Raw genomic sequence first — 17,726 nt, forward strand, 5'->3', positions numbered from 1 at the left:
TAGAGACTGGCAGAGCACTCAGTCCTTCTGTACAGCGTAACAGTGATCTTTGTGCATTGTTTCCCATGGACATCAGACAAGGTCCACAGCCATTTTTACAGTTGTTAATATGTTCCCACTGGTGCTGTGAAATCCATCTCGCAGTGCAAATGGATGGATTTCAGATCATTGGAAGCTGATATCACAGAACTGTTTCCATTTGAAGTGCTTCTATGTAGTGTAGACTGGCTATAAAAGTACTTTCAAGAAGCATTGGACTTATGAAAAAGTGTGTCAGGAAACTGATTTTTATTATGTGAGGAGGAGGCAGAACCACACGATGTTAATGTTACAAGATTGTATTTCAACATCGTTTTGCTTAATTTTAAACAAAAAATAAATTTGCTAACACTTTTACATGAAGCCAGTGCCCCCTTAAAACAGTAATCAATTTTTTGTTTTCATAATGTTGTATATTTTTTGGTTTGTGTTGAGGTGCATTTCAAGGACTGCTTATGTATTTCCAACAGGTAGAAAAGTACTCCAGTACGAAACAACCTTTAAACATTTTTCTGTTCAAAAAGGCAATGTTTGATATGCAAAGGGTATTTTAAACTTTAGTTTAGAAATTATTTAATCTTATGCATATTCTGAGAGAAGCAATAGCAAAAGAACTAAATATTACTGTCAACAAAACTGTAACCTTGAAAGGGTGCCCCTTGGCATAAATTGCTAGTGCACTGATCCACTACACTGCAGAGTGATCACACACATGGGTACTCCCCCGCGATTAACCACACGCTGAGTTCCCAATCTCCACTGGGCCTTTGGAGGAGTTCATAACAAAGATGCAGTCCCCTGCCAGAGAACTCAACAGCAAGAGGCGGAGGGTGTGAAAACAGAAGAAACTGCGTAATGCCTTGCCACTCTTGTTCAGCTTGTTCAAGAGTGACATAAGCAAGGGCCGACACCTGGAAACCAGTCACCTGTCTGTTCTGTTCCACTGTTGCGCAGGATGACCTAAATAAGTGAGAAAGACAATTTACAAAATAGAGAAAAAAAATTATAATCTTGACAAAATTCCTTTCAGCACTAACTAGATCTTCGAGGGTTAAATTTATTTCATGCAAAATAACTGCACCACATTAAATTTGTACGATCAGAATAAAACGACAGATACACGACTCATTTTATGACAGGATTCTTTGTACCCCATCCCCCTCCAAAAAATGACATTAAGTAAACCATTTGGAGTAGAGGGGAAAATAATTAGATGTGCTGCCTTCACCATACTCATGTCTTAAAACCTCATTGATAATATTTTTGAAACTTAAGCACAGCAATCTTATCATTGTGTCAGAAACAACACAGAAAAATATACAAAGCATAATGCCTTTATCTGTCTTCAGTTGTCTGCCTGAAAATCTCATACAGAATTTAATAAGTCTTTTTTTGATACCTTGCCAGAATGCACCAAGCCTACCCTTGGTTTAGTTTAATAGGGTCAAAATATTTCCGCATTGGTAAAGTACACATTAATCATATGTCCAGTGGATTTTGAAAATTGGAAGAGACAAGGCCAAGCAAAATTTTAAATTAATTGGGCTTACCCCAGCATTCAGGGTCACCTTGTGTCAGTTGTCCCACATTTTCCAGGTCACGGAGTTCCTATTTATCGTACAGCTGGCATGAAGAGAGATAGGCGCTGTGGGCAAAGAAAGGTGAAAGAACTCCACTCCGAAAGTGTGAATTTTCCTACGGGCAATAACAACAATTGCTGCTGCAGATTGTCGCCAGACACCAACCACTTAAATAATGCATGCTCTGCTGAGGACTCAGTTTGGTGCATTTTCTAATAGAGTAGTCAGGCAATTTTGTAAACACCCTGTCATTTACCATAAATTCATTGGGCTGATTATGACTTTTGAGTAATTAGTGTTGCTGCTGCTCACAATTATTAATGTTAGGTGAGAAACTGTCTCCAAAATAACCTTTATTTTAATGTGGAAAGTTGCCTGTAATTTATACAGTTCAGTTGTCACTTTAATAAAGATCTGGCATTCACAGCAATGCATTCAATGATCACTGAAGAATTCAGTTCTTATATTTAAATCCTTTGCCTCGAAGAAACTACTTTTTCATCACAAAGACAGTTATTTGAAGGGAATGATTTTTGCTGAGGGCAAAAGGTTAATGTAAATACAAAGTTTGTCATATAGCTCTCACATGATTTCTTCAAATTTTTTGTGCAAAACTGAACACTTCCTTGTATTAACTCAAATTTACCGTTGGCCTAAAACTCAATAACGCAAGAACATGATTTCTGCACCACCATGCCAAATAAAAAGAACATCTTTACCAAGTGATAAACGGCTTATTTGACATCTGACAAAAAGGTTTGGATTGCGTAAAATTAGGGCAAACGTTGTATACACAATCAGGAAAGAAACATTCATTTGATCCTGATTGATTTTGCTCTTTTGTCTCTCAGATCAAAGATCTAGTGACTGATATTTCTTTCAATAATGTACATTTCATCAACGCTAAAGTGTCAGAAAACAATATAACCTATCGGGCAGGAGAAACTGCGAGACCCTGTCAGGCATGCCTAGGCTGAAGGATGACAGTCGTTGGCTGTTAATGCAACTCAAAATGCCTAAAATGTACATTTCTTCTAAACAAAATTGATTTGGAAAGAGGGAAAGAAAGCATCATCTTAAGTTTAAAGAATACAGAAAATGCTAGGAATGTGTAGCAGGTCAGTCAGCACCTGACAGAGAATGGCAATTAACATTTCAGATAGGGACCCTCACCAGGACCCATTGGGGCCAATAATGCGACGTCAGGCACCTTGTACTACCAGATGCGGAGACCTGATGCTTGCCACCTGCCTCACGGGCTCAGTGAAGTCCAATGTAAAAAGCAAAAGCCACAAGGCTCATTCGGACTGTCAATATACTTAAATTGAGAGCCCCCCCAATAATGTGACTGGAACATCTGAGCAACGCTCCAGCTGTCGAATTGCCATTTCCAACTGGTGCTGAAGAGGATGATAATTTTTTGTGTGGGTGGCCTTTACTCTTTACTTGTGTGGAGGGTAAATGCCGACACGGACTGATTGGGCTGAATGGCCGTCTAGGGCTGGGCAACTTGCCATCAGTTCGGCATCTCAGCTTCAAAAGGCCAAAGTGCTCCTCCCCTCCCCCACCGGAAAAAAGATGCCAACAGTCCATGAGCAGTCAGCAGCATTTCACCAGCAAAAATATTTATATGGTCTGACCTTGCATTATGAAAATCAGGCAGATGTTTAATGGGCAGCCAATCCATTATTGTCTGCTTTGTGTTCTCTCCACCCCTCCCCCCACCCCGCCCCGTCAATTTTACCCCCAAAGTGTTAGAGCACCGTGAGGTCCTTCTCTTTCATATCTATTTTTGTTTCATAGCATTTTTAAAATACTTTTATTATACCATATGTACTAAACTGCATCTTCTTCATGCACTAATGATCATAAGTGAGGCAAATGCAACCATAATCATGTTGCACACCATTTAGAATTCTTTTCTGAGAAGTGGTAGTCATTGTGGGCCATCACCTGGTGACTCTCAGGCTTGTACGAGTACTGTTAGTGATTGTTTGAGATGTAGGTGATAAGCATGAAAGCGTTGAGTCCTGATTGGGAGTTAAGCATAATTGGCATGCATGTTTACTGTGCTGCCAAGGATACACAGGCTTATTCAAGGACAAACCCAAAAGTAGATTCTGTTCATCTGCTAACTTACACAGTATCTAGAATGATAATCCTTAATTGCTACTTGGTGACAGTTTAACAATCATTATGTTTTAGTTGGGTTATTTTTAGTTATGGGAGGGATTATGCTTTATCAACATCCAGCAACCAGACTGCTTGGTCAATGCCTTCGATCTATAACTAAAAGAAAATATTCTCATGAGACTGTTCACAAAGAATAGTCCCCATCTCATCTGCAGGTTTAGCATCTGGCAGGAGTACATTGAAAGGACTGGAACTTAGATGGGGACCTGGATACGCCAGGTTCATGCCTAATGTTGGGGATTCGATAGAGTCTTGTAAGAGGCGGAACTTCTACCCACCCCTTACAAGGCCAGCAGCAAGGGAGGGGCTGGGGCCAGGGGCAGGAACTCACAACACCGGAAGTTCCTGCATCCCCAGCCCTCAAAGGGACCCGGCATAGGCTGCCAACTGGCATAAGTGGGCCGCACCTGGAAGTCCAAGCCAGGATTATGTACTGGACTCCCAAAGAAAAACAAATAAGACATTTTATTTTTTGAAGTGCAGCTCCCATACAAGGAGGCCATAGGAATACAGCTTTCCACTTTCCGGTGTGTGGGAGTCATTGGCCCACTGACCAGGCACAGAATGCCACATTTTGTGGCCTCTGGGGGCAGGCTGGCACTGGCGATGCACCCCTAGTGGCACATGCACCCACCAGTGCCATGCAAAATGGACAATCTCCCTGGACCATAGAAAGCCTGCCAGGGTTAGCAGCAGATGGTCCCAGACCAAGTACATCCTGGCACTCATGACAGGTTCAAGCTCAGTGAAATTTTGGCCCCGGGCAATGTAATTAAGATGTTAAAGCTTGAACTAATAACAAAATGAAGCAGAGTGAAACTCCCTACTGCAGGGGTTTCCTCTCTACTTTGCTCGAATATCAGGTAAAACCTTGATTCTAGACTCAGGCTGTACTCAAAACCACTTCAGACTGAGACTAAAGTTAATGAAGTTGAAAGTATGCAGCTTTTTTGGCACACTCCTGCCATAAGTTTGATGGGAGTGTGATAGAAGGCCAGAAGTTAGGTACCTGGATGCACCAGTTTTCACAGGATTTTGTTTCCCTTCGCTCATATGAAACATGGCTCCCTGTGTCAGACGGGGCAAGGCCGGGAGTAGGGGACTCCTGGGCCAGGAATTTCCTCATCTGGGAATCCATCATCGGGCGTTACAGCGAGCGAAACAAGGCACACTGGCCTGCAGGCTGGCAAAAGTGAGGCACATCTGGGGTCCACGTCTAGGTTGTAGGCTGGACCACCAAAGACTTTTAACATGTTACAAGTTTTCTCGGCCACCTTATAAAGGGGACCATTGGGCTATCAATGACCTGGTTTCCAGGAAGACCCCGGAAAATCCTCCCTCCCCCCCCAGAGCAGGCAGCCAGAGATGCACTCCTAGGGGGTGATATTAAACCCCAAGAACGGGTGGGTTGGGGGCGGGTGGGAGTTGAAAACACATGTTTTTTGGGTCGGGACCGCAACCCGGCTTTATTTCCGGTTTAACGTCGGCGCGGAAAAGTACAGGCTTCCCACTGGGAATGCCAAGTCCAAAAATTTTGCAGTGGCGACCCAAAAAAACAACTGTTTTCAACTCCCAACCCCCCCCCCCCAACCCACCCATTCTTGGGGTTTAAAATCACCCCCCTAGTGGCACGGGCATCTGGCCATATTATTAAAATTAGGGAACCTCCCCCTGACCAGCCTACTCCGACAGGGTCACTGCCAGAGGTTCCTGGTGGGAATACCCCAGCATTCATGCAGGGAATGTTGCTCACAAAGATTTTCGGGGCCATAGTGTGAATACATCCTTAAGGGAACCAGGTCACTTGTATAAAGCCTGATAATCATTGGAAAAAAACTTTGATTATCCAGTCAGTGATATTGCTATTAATTCACATTTCATGGATAAACTCTGCTGGTTAAACAAGGTGGTCATATCGCAAAGCACCAATGGTATATCGAAGTATAGTATATCACCAAGTTGTTACAGTCGCTAGATTAGGAAAGGTTGCTTAATGTGTTGATGCTGTCATTTGATACAATATGTAATCAGAATAAATTTCCCCAGTAAGCTATGGACTTGTACAGAAACTCTTGGCAGATGGATGATAGTGAGTGTAGGTCATTTTTACTTATTATAGAGTTTGGCAGCATCATTAAAAATAGTATTGAATTCACAAATGGAACAACCTCTCACTGCAAGTATTACAAACTCTTTAAAATGGAGGGTAAGCTGAATTTTGCTTCCTTCAGAACAAACACAAACTAATTTCAAAATTAACTGTGTAAAAAGCTATTTGGACCAGGATATGAAGCAACTCAGCGTTCGTGACATTGTAAAATGACTGGGAAAGGACTGGTTTTGAAAGTTTGTGCTTCATGTAATATTCTGCTGTAAGGCACAAGTATAATGCTCCTTCCCACTGTATTCTGCCTGCTACACTGTAACAATGAAGTGAGTTTCAAATCAATGAAGCCAGTCATTGTGAACCATGAGTATTTTGACATGGCTTCAAAATTCTACAAAAAGTTTTGAAATATTTAAGATTTCATGCAACGTTAGTGCTAAGAGTCTGTTTCTACCATATTTTGACACCATATGGATTCTGATTACTTTTTCAGAAACATTGGGCTTCTAACCAGAGGGTTAAGTTCACTATCCTATCTAGGCTGGTGTTCAGACTCACCTGTTGATGGCTCAGGTGATAAATGCACTGACCACTTGTAATGAGTCCAACAGACTGGGAAGGTCCCAGGTTCAATTTCTGGTCTGTGCTGAGTTGATTGATTCCAGCCAGAGAGTCAGGGTGATACAGTGTCCTTGGAGTAGGGAGGGGAATGCTCTTGATTGTTATCCGGTGACTTGTACTGGAAGGTGTATGTTGCTGGGTGTCAAATGAACATAGCATCAGAATTGATCTCCCCCCACTCTCCTCAGTTGAACCCATTCTCAAAAGGGTCAGTCGATAAGTACAAAGTACCAATGGAACTCTCCACTGGTAGGGGGAGATGTAAAGCCAAACGGACTTTTTGTGTGGCCCCATAGAAGTTCCCCCACCATCAAGTTAATCACAAGAAGTATATACAACAGGTATGCCTTGTCTGGAAACAATCTGTTTTGATCCACCCTGTCCCATTCCTTCATAATTTTAAATACTTTTGTAAAATGATCCCTTAATCTCCTCTATTCTAGTGACAACAGATCCTGTTTTTCAAGGCTTTCTTCATATTTGTACTTCCTCATACCAATCTGCACTGTATCCTTTCTATTGTCACAACATCCTCCATATTTTGTGGAGCTCAAAACTGCACACAATACTTCAATTGTGGTCTTAGTAAAGTTTTATAGATTCGCCAATACATTTTTACATATACCACTTACTATAAAACCCAGTATTGCATTAGCATTTTTATGTCCACTTGAAGTGTTGTTTTAATGTCTTGTGAACCTACACCCCCAAATCCTTCTGCTCTTTCTCATCATCCAACCTTCTCCCATTCAAAGTATAATTATTGCTTTTTTTCACACTTGCACTGTTAGCAAGCAGGTGGAAATAGGTTATTATTTCCTGTAAAGAGAAGTCCTTATGCTCATAGCGTTAGTCTTTAGTTAGTCCATAGTGCCTTATCAGGCCCTCAGAACATCCCAAGATGCTTTACAGTCAGTGGATTACTTTTGAATTATAGTGATTTTTATTTTGTAGGCAAGTACAACAGCTAATTTTGTGCACAGCAAGATCCCACAAATAGTAAATGAATGAATACCAGATAATCTGTTTTTGATGGTATTGGTTGAAGGAAGAATGTTAGCCACGGAAGTAGGAGAACTCCCCGCTCTTCTTTAAATAGTGCTATAGGATCTTTTATATCTATCTGAACAGACAGAAAACATTTTGTTTTAACATCTCACCCAAAACACAGCACCTGTGACAGTGTAGCATTCCTTTAGTATTCCTGGCACTGTAGTGTCAGCCTAGATACTTAAATTTGTAGTCAGGTTTGAACTTATAAACATTTGATTCAGAGGCAAGATTGTTTTCAATTAAGCCTAACTGACACTTAGCTGATTCATTTCTTTCCAAATGAATGTTGTTTTCAAAGTTCTGAAATCCGATTTGATAGTTTGTTGTCAAGGCTCATTCCTGAACTCAAGGACAGTGAGGGTATCAGCAATGCAATAATATAGTACAGAAGGAAGTGGGGAAAGGACATTATATAATTAGAGCTCTTAGCAAGTTTTATAATGCATTAACAGCAGCTTTCAAAACATAGAAATATTTATTTCAAACAAACATATTAATTGAAAAAATTCCCTCTGCAAATCAAAAGCATTTGGGGTTTTCCAGATTCCCATTAACACTACAAACAGACATTTCTGAAGGATTATATCATTCATCAAGTGACTGATGTGCACTGTTGAAGTAACTTCTCGCAGTGCCTGGTTAGTAACTGTACAAATTTACTCGGTGTGTACCTTAGGATCAGAGTTGCTGCGGTCCTTTGGAATGTTGTGTGCATGTTTCATTCACAATGTAGTCTGGCAGCCATCTTCATTAAAAGCTACAGAGCGAAAATGTATTCACAGAGCACTGTTGCAGTGTGCTTCACTGTATTAGCAGTGCGATACTTTATTGCCCCTTTAACCTAGTGCATGTTTTCCATGTCTCACTGCTATACAGAGGATAGAGACAAGAGAAACCTGCATACTACATCACTTCAGCAGCAGTAACAGTATCATAAGAATCTTTAGGTAGGACAAGATCATTTGACCCACAATACTAATGAAACAGCTCAAAGAGATGGTAAGGCACTGGTGTTATTCTGCTCATCCTCCAGATTCTTCAATATAAAGGAACTCACTGACATCTGATTCTGACAATCAATAATATCTTGGAAAATCTGTCAACTTGGAGAAATGATCATTCAGCACTGTTCCTCTCCCCAACTCTCACCAAGGTACCCTCGCACTTGCACAAAAGCATATTAATATTTATTGGAAATTTGTGTCATTGAATAAAATGGGTTTTTAGCATCATGGTGCTGCAAATTAATTTTACAATCAGCTTTACTACTTATATTTACTCAAGTAAAATCCAGCCCTTTGTGTCTTTTCATGGCTGTTTTTAGTTGATATAGTTTGTAAACTGCTCAGTCTCTTTCCTATTAGTTGGCATCTAAACTTTACCAGATGTAGCGGTGTGCTGTTATAGTGATTCAGCACATTGGACCTTCAACATTGTGCCATGCAGTGCTGGGTTTGGATTTGCACCTGTGATTATCCACGCAACAGCTGGTTGCTGCCAGCCATGATGCCAAAGGGAGGCACAAAGTAAAGGTAAGCTGTTTTCCATGGGGAGGAAATTTCAATGAGTGAGTTACACTAAAATGGCAGCTAACAACAACTTGCATTTCTAGAATGTTTCTCACATACAGAAGGACATGTCAGAGTGCTCAACAGGATGGTGGACATTGAGCAGGAGAGGGAATGGGAAGAGAGGAGATTAGTGGAAGCAAAAGCACAGTCTAAGATAAAGGTCTTTAGGAGATTTTTGAAGGCGGTAATGGAGGTGACAAGGCATGGATTTTGAGGGTGATATTTCCAAAGGGCAGGGGTAAGATAGCCGAAAGAGTCACCCACTTTTGGTGGAAAAGAGGGAGCGGGCAACAAGAATCAGCCGGTGATAGAGGGGCGGAGGGAGCAGACAGGGACATGCAGCTGAAGAAGATCATAAGGCAAAGGAGCAACAAGGCTACAGAGGAATTTAAAAGTAAGGTTGGAAATCCTACAGTAAATTCTCTGGGGCACAGTTGCCAGTGCAGTGCGGCAGAAATGGGGATGATAAGGATGAACGCATTAATATGAGTGAGAACATGAATTGCGGAGTTTTGGAGGGCTTATAGTTTATGAAGGGATAAAGTGGGCTGACTAGTAAGAGCATTGGAGAAGCCCGACCTTGGGTACTAAAGGCATGGATTAAGGCTTCCTCAGCAAAATGAGGAGAGATGGAGACGAAGGTGGGTACTACCTTGGGCAAAAGAAAGTGGTCTTGGTGATGGATTGAATGTTGGGGAGAATGTTGTTGAGCTCAGAGTCGAGCAAGAAACCAAGATTCTGCACCTCTGGACTTAGGAGGTAGCTGGGGAGGTTGATGGAGTCAAGGCAGTGCTCAAGTACCTCTTAATATCTAACTTAAGACTGGCACTGGCAGTAACCTATAAACAGAATGCCTGCCTGCCCTCCTGGCTGATAATTTATACATGCACTAAAGGGACCTAAAAAGAGCCAAAAAGTAGATGATAAGATTTGCGTTTTTCCTACCCTATCAAATTCTTACCAAGATACACTAATTATCATAAAATCATAGAATCATGAAAAGGATACAGCACAGAAGGAGGCCATTCAGCCCACCGAGTCCGTGCCGGCTCTATGCAAGAGCAATCCAGCTCGTCCTACTCCCACTCCCACTCCCTATCCCCGCAAATTTTTTCCTTTCAAGTACTTATCCAGTTCCCTATTGAAAGCTACAATTGAATCTGCCTCCACAACCTCCACCGCGCACCCCACCCCCATCCCCCCGGCAGTGCATTCCAGATCCTAACCACTCGTTGCGTAAAAAAGTTTTTCCTCATGTCACCTTTGGTTCTTTTGCCAATTACCTTAAATCTATGTCCTTTGGTTCTTGACCCTTCCGCCAATGGGAACAGTTTCTCTCTATCTATTCTTTCTAGGTCCTTCATGATTTTGAACACCTCTATTAAATCTCCTCTAAACCATCTCTGTTCCAAGGAGAACAACCCCAGCTTCTCCAGTCTATCCACATAACTAAAGTCCCTGATCCCTGGAATCATTCTAGTAAATGTCTAAGGCCTTCACATTTCTCCTAAAGTGCAATGCCCAGAACTGGACACAATACTCCAGTTGTGGTTGAACCAGTGTTTTATAAAGGTTCATCATGACTTCCTTCCTTTGGACTCTAAGGGGGTGATTTTAGGAGGCAATTGTGGGTGCGTTGGGGGTGGGGGGGCACTGAAAATCACAGAAATCCCGTTCGGGTTTGGAAGCCGGCTCCAACCTGCTGACTTCCGAGTTTCCCAGGGACCCACTTGTGTGCGCGCGAGCGACCCGAAAACGGAAGTCCCGCTGGCAATTAAAGCCGGCGGGATGACAGTTAAAGAGCCAAATGTACCCCATTGAGGTACTTAAGGCACTTTACCTGTGACAGATTAAGTAGTTAGAAAGATTTTAACTTACCTGGGAGGCTTGCCCACTGCTTCAGATTCACGCCTGGTAAAACCAGGCATGAAGGGCCGGATCAGGGAAAAAGAAACTAAATACATTAAATAAAAAGCCATGCAAGGACGTGAAAACACTAAATGCACCTACCTTTGAAACCTGCTCCGATGTTCACTGTCTCCCGTTCCGATATCCCCCTCTTCGTCCCCCCGATGTCCCCCTCTTCACCCTCCTGATGTCCCCTCGATCTTCCCCCACTGTCCCCCTGATCTTCCCTCTCCCCCTGATCTTCCCCTCCCCCACCGATCTTCCCGTCTCCCCCCCACGATCTTTCCCTCCCTCCCCCCCCCCGGTCTTCCAGTCCAGTGCCGAATCTTCCATTCTCCACGCCCCCCCCCCAACCCCGAGTCTTCTGTTCCAGCGCCGGACCTTCCATTCTTCCCCCCTCTGGTCTACTGTTCCAGCGCCGGATGACATCTCACTCTCTCTCTTTCTCACCACCCCCCCCCACCTCATGTTGCATCTCCTGACGGCAGCCAGCCTGTCAATCAGGCTAGCTGCTCGGCGCGAAACCCAGAGTGGACGTTAACCATTATCAATCAACGTGCGATCGCGTCGGAAATGGTAAGTTTGGTTCATGCGGGTTTGCTACGCGCCCAATCACCCCCCTGCTGCCATCCTGCCTCCCCGCTAATATCGGGGCCTAAGACTTTATTTATAAAGTCCATGATCCCGTATGCTTTTTTAACCGCTTTCTCAACATGCCCTGCCACTTTCAACGATTTGTGCACATATACCCCCAGATCTCTCTGTTCCTGTACCCCTTTTTTTTAATTCATTCATAGGATGTGGGCATCGCTCGCCAGGCCGGCATTTATTGCCCATCCCTAATTGCCCTTGAGAAAGTGGTGGTGAGCCGACTTCATGATCCCCTGCAGTCCGTGTGGTGACGGTTCTCCCACAGTGCTGTTAGGTAGAGAGTTCCAGGATTTTGACCCAGCGACGATGAAGGAACGGCGATATATTTCCAAGTCGGGATGGTGTGTGACTTGGAGGGGAACGTGCAGGTGGTGTTGTTCCCATTGCCTGCTGCTCTTGTCCTTCTAGGTGGTAGAGGTCGCGGGTTTGGGAGGCGCTGTCGAAGAAGCCTTGGCGAGTTGCTGCAGTGCATCCTGTGGATGGTACACACTGCAGCCACTGTGCGCCGGTGGGGAAGGGAGTGAATGTTTAGGGTGGTGGATGGGGTGCCTATTATGCGACACTTTATCAAATGCCTTTTGAAAGTCCATATACACCACATCAACTGCATTGCCCTCATCTACCCTCTCTGATACCTCATCAAAAAAACTCCATCAAGTTAGTAAACTGTAATAATCTGTCTTTAATGAAAAACATCACAAACTCTGCAGCACACTTTGGATTGAACGATAGAAGCTTGCAACAAAGAAGTAAACCTTTCAGTATCTGTGTCAGCTCCCCATTAAAGCAATCCAGAATGAATCCATGTGCCCTGCATTTTCCTCTGCTTCAAATATTTATCACTTTTCCCTTAAAAGATCCAACACCCATTGCCACAATTACTTTAATTGGACAGAATATGAAAATATTTTGAGGACTAAATTGGGCCGCGTAGCGCCCGTTCTGTAGGCGCTACACGGACACCTAAGACCCAAAAATGGCGTATGAGATGCGCGCGCACAATTCCGGTGTGAGGTGTGCAAAACACCATCTTGGTAAAGGTGGTTGCGCACTCTCACCTCACGAACGCCAGCAGCATGTAGAGTAGGGAGATTATGACATAAATCAGTGTGTAACACTAATGCTAATTAAAGGGACCATGCAGGAGTTACCAGTTAGTTGCTGGATTATTGCTTCTGGCAGCTGAATCATTTGTACCTGTTTTTGGAGGTCTCATATACTTGAATACTGGGACTAGGGGACACCATCTAAAAATTAGAGCCAGGACTTGCAGGAATGAAGTTAGGAAACACTTCTACATACAAAGGGTGGTAGAAGTTTGGAACTCTCTTCCACAAATGGCAATTGATACTAGCTCAATTGTTAATTTTAAATCTGAGATTGATAGATTGTTGTTGTTAAATATTAAGGGATATGGGGTTAAGGCGGGTATATGGAGTTAGGTCACAGATTAGCCATGATCTCAGGCTTGAGGGGCTAAATGGCCGACTCTTGTTCCTATGTTCCTATAATAAAGTTTCAATACTCTACTGCGAGTGGGCTGGCTAGCTGACAGGCAACAGCACGGGCACTGACGGAGTGGCAGTGGCAGGACAGTAATGCTGCCCTCCTGAGCGAGGACAGCAGGTTCACGTTCCATGGAGCCACTGCCACTTGCTGCCTTCTGTTATGCGCCACCTTCTCCTGCAAGAAAGTGGGAAGTGTGTTGGTGCGTGACCTGCAAGATGTTTAGGTGATGTGGCTGTCATGGTTGAATAGCTGCCAGTGTGTGTGACCTCTGAGTTGGGGGTGTGTGGCTTGCAACAGTGGTAATGTGTGAGGGCGAGAGCATCTGATTGGAAGAGTTGATTACTGATTGAAAGAGTTTGTTGGTAGGTGGGTGATGGGGGGGTGTATTGCGTGGAACAGTGGATGCGGCTTGTAGTGCAGTTGGTAGGATATGCCACTTGACAGTTGAACTCTCGCACCGTGACCACACATGTCAAAGCATTGCACTTCTTCCTGCACTGCATCCATGTTCGTGCTGCTACGCTCCGAGCATTGACTTCATCCCCGACTGCTTCCCGCCTCGGGAGCATATGTCTGGAGGGCCTCTTGCCCCACTGCGGATATAGGATGCCCCTCCTTCTGTCCACCTCTTGCACCGAGGCCTCTAGTGAATCATCAGAGAACCCTGGTGCATGGTCTCTCACAGGCCCGGTACAAACTCAGATCAGCAGATAGGTGGGGTCTAGTGTGCAGATTGAAGGATATGGGATGTCGCTTTAAGCAACCTTTATTCAATATTTTAAAATAAAACAACAGTTTTCAAACACATGGACAAGACCTGCATCTGTGTTTTACATATACGATTTCTGATCTCCTTTCAGCCTCCGTTCAGACCTGTATCATACATTTTCAAAATATACTACTCCCACAAACATTGAGCAGCCCAGTTGTTGCTCATTAAAAATTCAAGAGTTCCCATCATCACCATGCTTCGCTATATTGCAGCACAGATTCACTTCACAATTGACTTCCACCACTTCCTGCAGCCACAGTGCACCTCCCCTTTAAGAGGAGCAAGCTGCCTTTAAGTCGTGCTAACCACTCCCAATATCAGGCCCCCCTCCTGGTGTTTGCAGCCACCCAAAAGCGCAGGTCGGGCTGGCTGCACGCAGCAATCACTGAAATCACCAGGTAGCATGAATGTTACATGCTGCCTGCATCGCAACAACTGGACACGGGTTAATCGCACACTCTGATCCCAGCGCCTGTTTTCGGGGCTTAACCAATTTAACCCCCTAAGAATTTTGGAGTCAGAAACAAATTAAATGTTCAAAAATAAAGACGAAAGTTTAGTTCTTCAGAGGTTAATATGTTCTTGTGGCAGCCTGTTTTCTATGAATACGACCTCCAGAAAAGTTAGAGACTGAAACAAGCAGAGACAGTCACTTATTATGTTTAAGCTTCCCTTGGCTTATTCCAGCAACTTCTGTCATCTCCTTATTTCAGCTGAGTTCTGAAATGACCTGTAGGTGGTTAACTGTCTTGAGTTATTTTTGAAGCAATCGTATGCTTCCCTGTCACTGAAAAGTGTACTATATTTTGACAGTAAACTGAATTCCTGATCTGTAGTATGTGGTTTGTTTAGCTCCAAGCATCTGTGTTTGGATTTGAGAATGCTGATTGGGTCTCTGCCAGGGGCATGGAAAGGTCAAGTCGTCCTTTTACAAGAATTTTTTTTCCCTGCGAGTTCAGGTCATTAATCAGGGTGAAAAAGAGTGGCTCGTAATCATTTGATTCCTTTTGAGGGATCTTTTTAAGCAAGGATTGTGGCTTAGTGTTAGAGCTTGAGTAAGTGTTTGTTAGGATCACACTGTCATGGTAATGACAGGTGACTTGATACTCCTTAAACTGACATTTGTTGTTATGGAGATGGATAGATTAGTAGCCTTGGAGAGTGTTTTGATGACATTTTAATTTTTCATCATTCTAGGGGAAAAATAAGACGAACTTGATGAAAAATTCCTGCCAAAGGCTTAAAATAAAATCAGGGTTGCAGCAGCTGTCTAGTTTACCTTTGGTGCATAAAGGTCACAACCAGCACTGAAAAAGAAGTCTTATAGTTTTGGCAGTTTTAAAGGGAAATTTTAACCCAGAGTTTGTGTTTGTGAAGTAAAACTTGGCATCTTTAGTGGCTAAGTACATGCCATATAGATCAGGAAAGTCCCAGACCCCACTCTGTGCCAAGTTAGTTAATCTCAGCTGACGAATTACAATTGGGCTCAGTGCCCCAGGCTAAGGATGGGGAAAAAAAATCAACCTGCTATCAAAATTGCATGTATGTGGATGTCAATTGAGGGCAGGATTGGGCTTGCCTGTAATGCTCCAATGGTCAAATAGCCTGTCAAAACTCATTTTCTAAGATCATACACACGAAGAATGGCCACATGGGTGAGGTACTGAAGGTTATCAGGTGACCAGAAACTGTACCCCAGCATGCATCAGCTCCTCCGGGGGAAGGGGGGTCGATTCTCATCACTTACTGATATACAAGAGATTTCTGATAACGTAGTGACATTGTGATCGTAGTAAATGGTATTGGCAGTCATGGAGGAGCCCACCGGCTAGCTCACTTAGAGGGGAGAATGGTGGGTCTTGAAGTGAGTTTCCAGAAGGCAGAAAAAAATCCAAAATTGTACCAGACAGAAAGTGCTGCATAACAGAAATAAATGGTGGCCATATTTAGAGGCTTGGCAAAAACATTAATATTCATGGGTATGCCAATTCCAAAATAATTTGCATTTGCTAATCATAAGCCACGGTTTAAAAATTCCTGCTGTAACTTTGTGTCACTTGTTATGTTAACTAGTTTGTCAGCATAATTAATGCCATCTTGCAAGATGTAAATTGCACACGTGACATAGATGGTGTAAAGTCAGCTTTTATCTGAAATAGCTCCTTTTTAAAAAAAAAATTCAAGCAAGATATATAGCACAGAAGCAACAAGTTTGTTTTCAGTAAGTGTGATTGAGTTTGTCATCAATTGTGGTGCAAGGGTTCCTCATCACATGAATTGAAAGCCCAACCTGTTATCCGCGTGCTAGGAATCTAATGGTATATCTCTTTCACTTTGAGAATGCTGCAGGGCTCACTGTTTACACCCGGGAATAACAACACAGGAACAGGAGTAATCATAATCACTGGTGTGGTGACCAAGCTATTATTCACGGCTGTTAGCACCAGATATTCGGGACAAACACAGCAAAGTGAAAGAGAGACAAAAATACCTGCAAGAACCAGGTGTTGTCTCATTAAGTCTTAACTTTGAAAAAAATACATACCTATACTTTCATAGCTCATATGGTGGGAAAAAAAAGGGTGACACTGACAGGATAGTCACTGCCCTGTCTGTGGTGGTAACGGAGGAGCTAACTGTAGGTCACCCTTACAAACTAATAGGAACTAGGGAAAAAAATAGTATTGGGACTCAGATAGGTTTACCTTCAGTCCCGGAAAGTTTTGGACCACAGAATCCATTTTCAATGGACTGCCTGGAAATTTCGAAAATGCAAACCTGATTCCAAATTTTTTTAAAAATAGAAGTCGATTTTTCCAGTTACTTCTGTGTCTTATGGTGCGGAGGCATTATGGAGAATTTCAATTCATTTTAATCAACAGTAAAGATAACATCAAGCTATGATTGCACCCCCTGCCCACTTGTTTATTTTTGGACATGTCAAAAAGTGGCAACAATGGGCTCAAATATTTAAACAGGCTCATAGGCGACCCTCTATGCTTTCTAAAATAAATGCGCAGTGTGCACTGATTCTTTGTTATTTCCCAGCAGCATGGTGACAGATTACTCGATTAAAAATGAAACCAGGAACTGTATCATAAACTTTTATTCCCCAACCATGTAGCAGAATCAGCAGTGACGGGCTAAATGGACCCAGTGGCAGTAACATTGTTGAATATTTTATGTAGAGTCAAGCAAGCTTCCCCATTTTGTTAAGTATGCAATCAAAGGTTAATCTTAACCTTACACTCAGTAATGCTCATACTGCTTCTAAATCATCATAAATTAAAAGTGAAAATAAATATTAAAAATAGCACACTGATAGTGTATGACAACTGCACTAATGTAATGATAAGTGATGGTAGACATGTTATTCTTTTGCCTGAGGAATTTTAGTGAATTTCTACAAGCATGTAAAGCAGCTAAATGTCTCTGAAATAACATACCCGGCATCTGGCTCATTTCCTTTTCAGTGTGTGAATAGTAAACATCTACTTACAGCAATCCTGTAACAAGAAGGGAAATAAATGAGAAATAATGCCCCAGAGAACATTCTGACCAGCATCCAAAATGTGGGAGTCTTAGGGCTGCTTGAGCTCAATAAATAAGCTCTAGTCCTATTCATGGCTAAAAGGGGGGTTATTGTGGGGATGTGGGAATACCATATTTATCCAGCAGGCATGATCGTATTGAATAAAACAGAAACATCCAAAGATTAAAAA

General features: G+C 42.8%; 1 long non-coding RNA gene across 5 annotated transcripts in view; it reads right to left on the reverse strand.

Annotated features, from left to right (window-relative positions):
* The window catches only part of LOC137320481 (uncharacterized), a 227,307-nt gene that overhangs the window by 85,868 nt on the left and 123,713 nt on the right, over positions 1-17,726 (reverse strand). For 2 of the 5 annotated variants that reach the window (XR_010962545.1, XR_010962546.1), the window contains exons 5-7: positions 17,451-17,510; positions 1,590-1,734; positions 469-999 (exon numbers count right to left, since the gene is read on the reverse strand). The exons of the other annotated variants lie outside the window; for them this stretch is intronic. This is a non-coding gene — a long non-coding RNA (uncharacterized lncRNA). Of the gene's footprint in view, positions 1-468; positions 1,000-1,589; positions 1,735-17,450; positions 17,511-17,726 lie in introns of those variants that run through there. 5 annotated transcript variants of the gene reach the window in all.

Source organism: Heptranchias perlo, chromosome 4, assembly GCF_035084215.1.
Source record: "Heptranchias perlo isolate sHepPer1 chromosome 4, sHepPer1.hap1, whole genome shotgun sequence".
NCBI classification, from domain to species: domain Eukaryota; kingdom Metazoa; phylum Chordata; class Chondrichthyes; order Hexanchiformes; family Hexanchidae; genus Heptranchias; species Heptranchias perlo.